Here is an 8,060-nt window from a genome sequence, read left to right as displayed (position 1 = left end):
TCCCAGCTACTTGGGAAAGCTGAGGTGGAAGGATCACCTAAACCCAGGATGTTGAGGCTGCGGTGAGCTGTGATTGTGCCACCGCACTCCAGCCTGGGCAACAGAGTGAGACTCCGACTCAAAAAATAAAAATAAAAATAAAAATAAAAGTAAAAATAAATCCATAGATTGAATAAAGCAGAATGCCCTCCCTAATGTGGGTGAGCCTCATCCAATCAGTTGAAGGCCTGCACAGAACAAAAAGGCTGACATCTCACAAATAAGAGAGAATTCCTTCTACTCATCTTCAAGTCGAGCCATTGTTTTTTTCCTATCTTCAGACTCAGACTGAAACCCTGGCTTTTCATGGGTCTCCAGCTTGCTGACTCACCCTGCAAATCTTGGGAACTGTCAGCCTGCATAATCATGTGAGCCAATCTTACTGGTTCTGTTTCTCTGGAGAGCCCTGACTAATACACTGAATAAATAAACCCCATTCCTATATAAATATTCCAGTGAGTCCCATGATTTTCAGCTGTCTTACATAATAGGCAGTCTCATAATCCCTCAAAATCACAAATACAACCTCTCCTATCATTAGCATATCCAGTCCAAGAGGTTCCTCAAAACTTCCCTCCCTGCTTCAGGCCTGCTTCCAGTTGGAATCCTCCAGTAGGAAGTGGATGTGAGGCCGGGTGTGGTGGCTCACGCCTGTAATCCCAGTACTTTGGGAGGCCGAGGCGAGAGGATTGCCTGAGCCCAGGGGTTCGAGACCAGCCTGGGCAACATGGCGAGACCTCATCTCTACAATAAATTAAAAAATTAGCTGGGCATGGTGGCGCATGCCTATAGTTCCAGCTACTTGGACAGCTGAAGCAGAAGGATTGTGTGAACCCAACAGGTCAAGGCTACATTGGCCAGCCTGGGCAACAGAGTGAGGCTCTGACTCGAAAAAATAAATAAATAAGAGGGAGTGGATGTGGCTGGCTTCCTGTTTATTTCTCCACCTTGTACTTCCCCTCCCCCGTAGCTACTGCGGGGGAGGGGTGAGTGGAGGGAGGAGTGATAAAGGAACCGCAAAGCCTTTCTTGACCAGGTTCTCTCTCTGAACCTGGCAGGTGCCTAAAACCAATTCTGTATCCTCTGGGGAGTTTTCATGGGCTCTTCAAAGATTGTCATTTGCCAGGCATGGTGATGCATGCCTGTAATCGCAACACTTTGAGAGGTTGAGGTGGGAAGATTGCTTGAGCCCAGGAATTCTAGACCAGCCTGGGCAACATAGGAAGACCTCTTCTCTACATTAAAAAAAAAATTAGCTGGGCACGTGCTTGTGATTTCAGCTACTTGGTAGGCTGAGGCAGGAGGATCACCAGAGCCCAGGAGTTGGAGGCTGTAGTGAGTCATGATCGTGCCACGGCACTCCAGCCTGGGCAACACAGTAAGACCTGACAAAAAAAAAAAAAGAGAATCCTCCAGCTTCTTTATGCTGAGGTCTCCTCACTCCTCTTTCCAGAAGTCTCCTTGGGCAGCCCCTAAGGCAACCCTAAGGAGGCTCTCTCCCGCAGGGGCCAAGAAAACACTCAGACAGCTTTTCTCCCAATGTGCTCTGGAAGGGGAGGCTGATTCCATTGCTGCAGCACTCCCATCTTGGCCACCATGGTAGTGAGTCAGCCATCACTTAGCCCTCAGAAGTCCCAGGTGGGAGCAGAACCCAGTTCACAGCCCACTTTAGTGTTCTTGGGCAGTGTGGGTTTGACACGGTCCCCAGTGGCTCTGGACAGCAGCACTTCCCTCAGCTGCAGGAACACCCCTCACTCTGGCCCTGGGGCTTCTTTGTGGCTGGCTGGGGGGCCGGGAGAACCACTGCCGCATTCTGACATGGGTGCAAACACCTCGAAGGCAACCCTTGACCGACTGGGGCTGGGCACAGTGGATACACATTGTCCTCTTCCATCCCTCCGGTAGATGATTCTGAGACACATTTATGTGGCTCCTCAGAAAGTCTGTGGTGCTATCAAGCCCCAGTTTGATGAGCTTGGATCAACTTTCCTTCCTTCCCCGTTTCACTCTACCCCGTCCCTCACGCCAGGTCCTTGGGACCATTCCACGAAATAAACTAGCTGCAAGGAAGTCCTTTTGTCAGGGTGCTGTGGAGGTCGGATGGGGGAAACGGAGCAGGGGGAGAAAGGCTCAGAAGGATCCCTCTTAGACATTGGCTAAAAGGTACCGCCTCCCTCATACATCCTTCCCCACATAACCTGTTGTTCTCAAGTCTTAGGTGGGGCCTCAGACACAGCAACTACGGCCCCTTCCCCCATATCTCTTCATCTCTTCCCTTTCCCACTCTCTGACCTTTCCTATCTTCGATCTGGCTGAACGATTTCTTTTCTGAATCTGTATATGGTGATTTGGCCCCTTACTCTGACATTTCACATTTATCCTGTAGAAGCGTCCATTTCCATATCCTGTTACACACTGACCATTCTACCCAGAGCCCTTTTCCAGAAAACGACATTTAAGGCCGGGCACAGTGGCTCACGCCTGTAATCTCAGCACTTTTAGGGGAGGAAGTGAGAGGATGGCCTGAACCCAGGGTTCAAGATCAGCCTGGAAAGCTTGGTGAGACTTTGTCTCTACAACGAGTCAAAAAATTAGCCGGGTATGGTGGCTTGTGCCTATAGTTCCAGCTACTTGGAAGGTTGAGGCAGAAGGATCGCCCGAACCCAGCAGGCCGAGGCTTCGGTGGCCGTGAGCATGCCACTGCACTCTAGCCTGGGTGACAGAGTGAGATTCTGACTCAAAAAAAAAAAGAAAGAAAATGACATCTAGTTTTTTAGTGTGTGTAACACAAGTTCCAGTTTTCCTACCATCCTGGTCCCCCACACCCCGAGCCTATTCTGAACTGGGTTACTAATGTCCATCTTAAAATACACCTACTCCCGGCTGGGCACGGTGGCTCAAGTCTGTAATTCCAGCACTTTGGGAGGCTGAGGCGAGAGGATTGCCTGAGCTCAGGGGTTCGAGACCAACCTGGGCAACTTGGTGAGACTCGTCTCTACAATACATCAAAAACATTTAGCTGAGTGTGGTAGCGCGCGCCTGTAGTTCCAGCTACTTGGAAGGCTGAGGCGGAAAGATTGCCTGAGCTCATCAGGTCGAAGCTGGGGTGGCCATGAGCGTGCCTCTGAACTCCAGCCTGGGAGACAGAATGAGACTCTGACTCAAAAAAAAAAAAAAAAAATACACCTACTCCCTCCCCACTGCTAGTGATGCCGGTGAGACACACTCCACAGAAGGCCTGACTGGCAAATAATAGATGATTACCTCTGCCTAGGCCCTACAGCTGTCAAGGCAGCCTTAGCTTGTATTCATTTTAACAGCCACGGTATCTGGCTTCTCAGACAGTAGTTCCTGACTCCTATCTCCTAATGCCTTCTGGACATTTCAGGCTCCTCAGATGAATAAGCCCACAACTGCTCATTATGGTCTTCCCACTGAGCTTTGCCTCATTTGTGGTCTCGGTGAGTGGAGTCACCCAAACAGTCTCCCAGGCTAGCCACCTCTTTCTTTCTTTTTTTTTTGAGTTGGAGTCTCACTCCAACTCGTGTGATCCTTCTGTCTCAGCCTCCTGAGTAGCTGGGACAACAGGGGCGCACCACTGTGCTTGGTTAATTGTTTTTTTTGGTGTTGTTGTTGCTGCTTTGTTTTTTTTTTTTTTTTTGTAGAGGTGAGGTCTCACTATGTTGCCCAGGCTGGTCTTGAACTCATGGGCTCAAGTGATTCTCCTGCTTTGGCCTCCTAAAGGGTTAGGATTATAGGCGTGAGCCACCGTGCCCAGCTCCCTGGAGACTTTCTTAAGAACTCTAGCTCCTCCATCCTCCACATCTAATTTCATTCCTCCCCGATCTTCTGGGTTCTATAGTTCAAACATGTGTCCAGCCCCACTGCCTCAGTTCACCTCCCATCATTCCCACAGCCTCCTATCTGGTGCGCTTCTGACCTCCCATCTCTAGCTATCTCTCTCCAAGTCAACTGTGATCTTGTCACTTTTTGGTTTAGAAACTTCTGTGGCCTTTCCTTGGAAAGGATGGTCTACATCATTCCTTGAGTTCTACATCATTCTTCTTTTCTACCACCAAGTAAGTCCTGAATTCCAGTCTCCAACAGTGACCTGGTGACTGGTTTTCCAGGTCCCAGTCATTACTTTCTGCTCTCATCATTTGATTCCTGTATTGAGTCAGGTTTCTCAGTGATGACTGTCTGCTATTAATTTTCAAAGTTCCGAGGATCATGCTGGGCTGCATTCAAGTAAGTCATCTGAGTACATACCCTCCCACCCCCTGGGGAGTATCAGATGGCCAGGCCTCCACTCTTAGTACTCTGGCTTTGAGGGTAGGATTCGAAACACTGTGATCTTCTCCACCCACACCTCTCAGTTGTTGATGTGGTCCTGAGAGACACAACTGGGGCACAAAGTACCTGATTGGGTCCATGGATACGTGGAGAGCAGGCCCACCTGCTCTTGGAGTGGCCAAAGGGCTTGCAGGGAAGGCCAGGGACTGGCACATGTGCAGATCTGACCAAATCTATTGGATGGAAGCCACCCAGACTGTGAACACAGTTCTTAATTCAGGACCCACGGACACCTAGGATGTGAACCTCCAGAGATTATTGGTAAAATCTGATGACATGTATTTGCACTTCTGGGGAGAAGATTCAGAATTCTCATCACATTCTCAAAGGAGTTTGTGACACAAACAAGGTTCAGAAAAGGAGATGCTACATAACCAATTTTTTTTCTCTTTTGAATCAAAGTCTTACTCTGTCGCCCAGGCTGGAGTGCCCTAGCATAATCATGATGATCATGGCTCACAGCAGCCTTGACTTACTAGACTCAGTCTCTCGAGTAGCTGGGACTACAGGTGCATGCCACCACACCCAGCTAAGTTTTTGATTTTTTTTTTTTGGGGGGGGGTTGGGAGTCTTACTCCGTCGCCCAGGCTGGAGTGTAGTGGCATACTCACGGCCACCCCAGCGTCGACCTGCTGGACTCTGGTGATCCTTCTGCCTCAGTCTTCCAAGTAGCTGGAACTAAAGGCGTGCGCTACCATGCCCGGCTAGTTTTCTGATTTATTGTAGAGACGAGGTCTTGCCAAGTTCCCTGGGCTGGTCTCGAACCAGCAGGCTCAGGCAATCCTCTTGCCTCGGCCTCCAAAAGTGCTTGGATTACAGACTTGAACCATCGCACCCGGCCAGTTTTTGATTTTTTTTATAGAGACAAGGTTTTGCTATGTTGCCCAGACTGGTCTCCAACTCCTAGGTTCAAGTGATCCTCCCGCCTCAGTCTCCCAAAGTGCTGGGATTACAGGCGTGAGCCACCACACCTGGCCAAACATTTTTATTTAAGGCTTTTTTTTAATCAACAAAGTATTCTCCATAAAGATTGATTGCAATTTGTTCTTCTGCCAGCAGTTTATAAAAATACTTAATCCTCTGCATCCTCTTGCAACCAATAATCACTGCATGTCATCTTTTGGGGAGGTGGCAGGGGAATATCTGCAATCTCAGGTTTTACTGAAGCCCTGTGGAAGCTGGTCAGTACCGCAGCTGTAAATAGCACAGTTATGTTGCCTGAGAGTTTTCCCCAGAGTTTTGGCAACCTTTGACAGGTTCTATTCAATAGAAGATAATGCTGCATTTCTTTGCCTGTGTAGCAGACCTGGAGACATGGTGACAGCTTAATTTCCAGGCAGTGATTACTATAGGATCCACGAGATTGAGTGGGAACAAATAAATATTTGATGCCTCTTTAAAAAGATTTCCGGGCCAGGCACAGTGGCTTAAGCCTGTAATCTCAGCACTTTGGGAAGACGAGGTAAGGAGAATGACTGAGCCCATGGGTTGGAGACCCACCCGCGCAACTTGGTGAGACCTCGTCTCTACAATAAATCAAAAACTAGCCGTCTGGGCTCGGTGGCTCAGCCTGTAATCCCACGCTTTGGGAGGCCGAGGTGAGTGAATTGCCAGAGTCCGCGGGTTCGAGACCCGCCTCTACAATAAATCAAAAAAATTAACCGGGTGTGGTAGCGTGCGCCTGTAGTTCTGGCCACTTGGAAGGCTGAGGCAAAAGGATTGCCCCAGCAGGTCGAGGCTGCGGTGGCCGGGAGTGTGTCACTGCACTCCAGCCTGAGCAACAGAGCGAGACTCCAACTCAAGAAAAGAAAAAAGATTTCTTCCCCTCACTTCCAGCTTAAGTAAAAATTTCTCTGCCTTGTGAAAGTTTTAGGAATTGTGGCTCATCCTGAAGCTCCCCTGGCATGCCCTGATTTTCTGGATAATTGAAGGAATAACGAGGATGTTGAGTAGAAACTATTCATAATTAACAAATATCTACATAAAGTAATGGACATGTTGGAGATTACAGAAAGCTGTATGTAACTGAAATCCTATTTTTAACTTCTCTAGGATTGCCCTCAAAAGAAAGCCCAGGGTGATTCTTTCTGTAAAGTAAAAAATCCTGGGTAGATTCACATTTTGCCTAGCTGGAGTGCTTGAAATCACATGCCCAATTAATTAATTTACCTAACACCATTACCTCACATAGGAAGCCTAATAGTATGCTTGGAGTTGCGGGTGGGTTTTGATTTTTTGTTTGTTTGCTTTTTGAGTTGGCGTCTCACTCTGTCGCCCAGACTGGAGTGCAGTGGCTCCCGGCCACTGCAGCCTCGACCTGCTGGGCTCCGGCGATCCTCCCGCCTCAGCCTTCCGAGTAGCTGGAACTACAGGCGCACGCTACCACGCCTGGCTGATTTTTGATTTATTGTAGAGATGAGGTCTCACCAAGTTGCCCAGGCGGGTCTCAAACCCCTGTGCTCGGGGAATCCTCTCACCTCTGCTTCCCAAAGTGCTGGGATTACAGGCGTAAGCCACCATGCCCGGCTTGATTTTTGTTTTGGGTCTCAGTCTTTTTTTTTTTTTTTTGAGTTGGAGTCTCACTCTGTCGCCCAGACTGGAGTGCAGTGGCCGCTTCCGGTCACCACAGCCTCGCCTGCTGGGCTCCGGCGATCCTTCCGCCTCAGCCTTCCAAGTAGCCGGAATTACAGGCACGTGCTACCACACCCGGCTGATTTTTTGATTTATTGTAGAGATGAGGTCTCACTTGCCCAGGCAGGTCTCGAACCCGCGGGCTCAGGCAATCCACTCACCTCAGCCTCCCAAAGGCGCGGGATTACAGGCTGAGCCACCGAGCCCGGCTGGGTCTCAGTCTTGTCCCTTGGAGCTTGAATGGGGAGTGGCAGAGTCCCAGACAGCTGTACCCCTACAATGCTGGGGTCGGGGACAGGTGACAATAGCTATTGCAGGCTGGGTCTACAGCTCTCATTCCTGCTGGGGGCACTGCTGCTGTCACAACTGCTCCCTCCTCTGCCTTTGGGTACCAACAGCAGAAGGGCACAGCTGAGGGAAAGCAGACACATGTGGACAATGACCCCGAAGGTCACTAGCCCAGACAGGAGTGTCCCCAAACTGGTCAGCGATGTTAATCAGGAGTTTCTGTTGAAGTGGAAAAATGTTCCTAAGGGGAAGTCCCCGCCCCTCTGTGGTTTGCAGTAGGGCTAAAGGCTGTGACTGGTGGAGACAGCACAGCGGGCATGGACAACTCGGTCCTGAACCAGCACAGGGCATGCCTGAAATGCCCACGTCGACTTGACTTTTCAATATTTCAGTGCCACACAACAAAGCCCAAGTTAATGATGTAGCTCAAGGGAAAGAAGCAAATGAGTAAGCAGGAGTCAGACACAAATGGGGTGTGTCCACAAAATGTCATTCTGAAGTCTGTGGTTTGGAGTTCGGAATGTATTTTCTTTGTTTCTTTTCTTTTCTTTTTTCTTTTTTTTTTGAGTTGGAGTCTCACTCTGTCGCCCAGACTGGAGTGCAGTGGCCGCTCCCGGTCACCGCAGCCTCGACCTGCTGGGCTCCGGCAATTCTTCCACCTCAGCCTTTCAAGTAGCCGGAATTACAGGCATAGCGCTACCACGCCCGGCTGATTTTTTGATTTATTGTAGAGATGAGGTCTCGCTGGC

This window comes from Carlito syrichta, unplaced genomic scaffold (genome assembly GCF_000164805.1).
Source record: "Carlito syrichta isolate Samal-C Ts95f unplaced genomic scaffold, Tarsius_syrichta-2.0.1 Scaffold308260, whole genome shotgun sequence".
Lineage (NCBI taxonomy): Eukaryota > Metazoa > Chordata > Mammalia > Primates > Tarsiidae > Carlito > Carlito syrichta.
The sequence above is the reverse complement of the archived record's forward strand: the minus strand, read 5'-3'. Positions refer to the sequence as shown.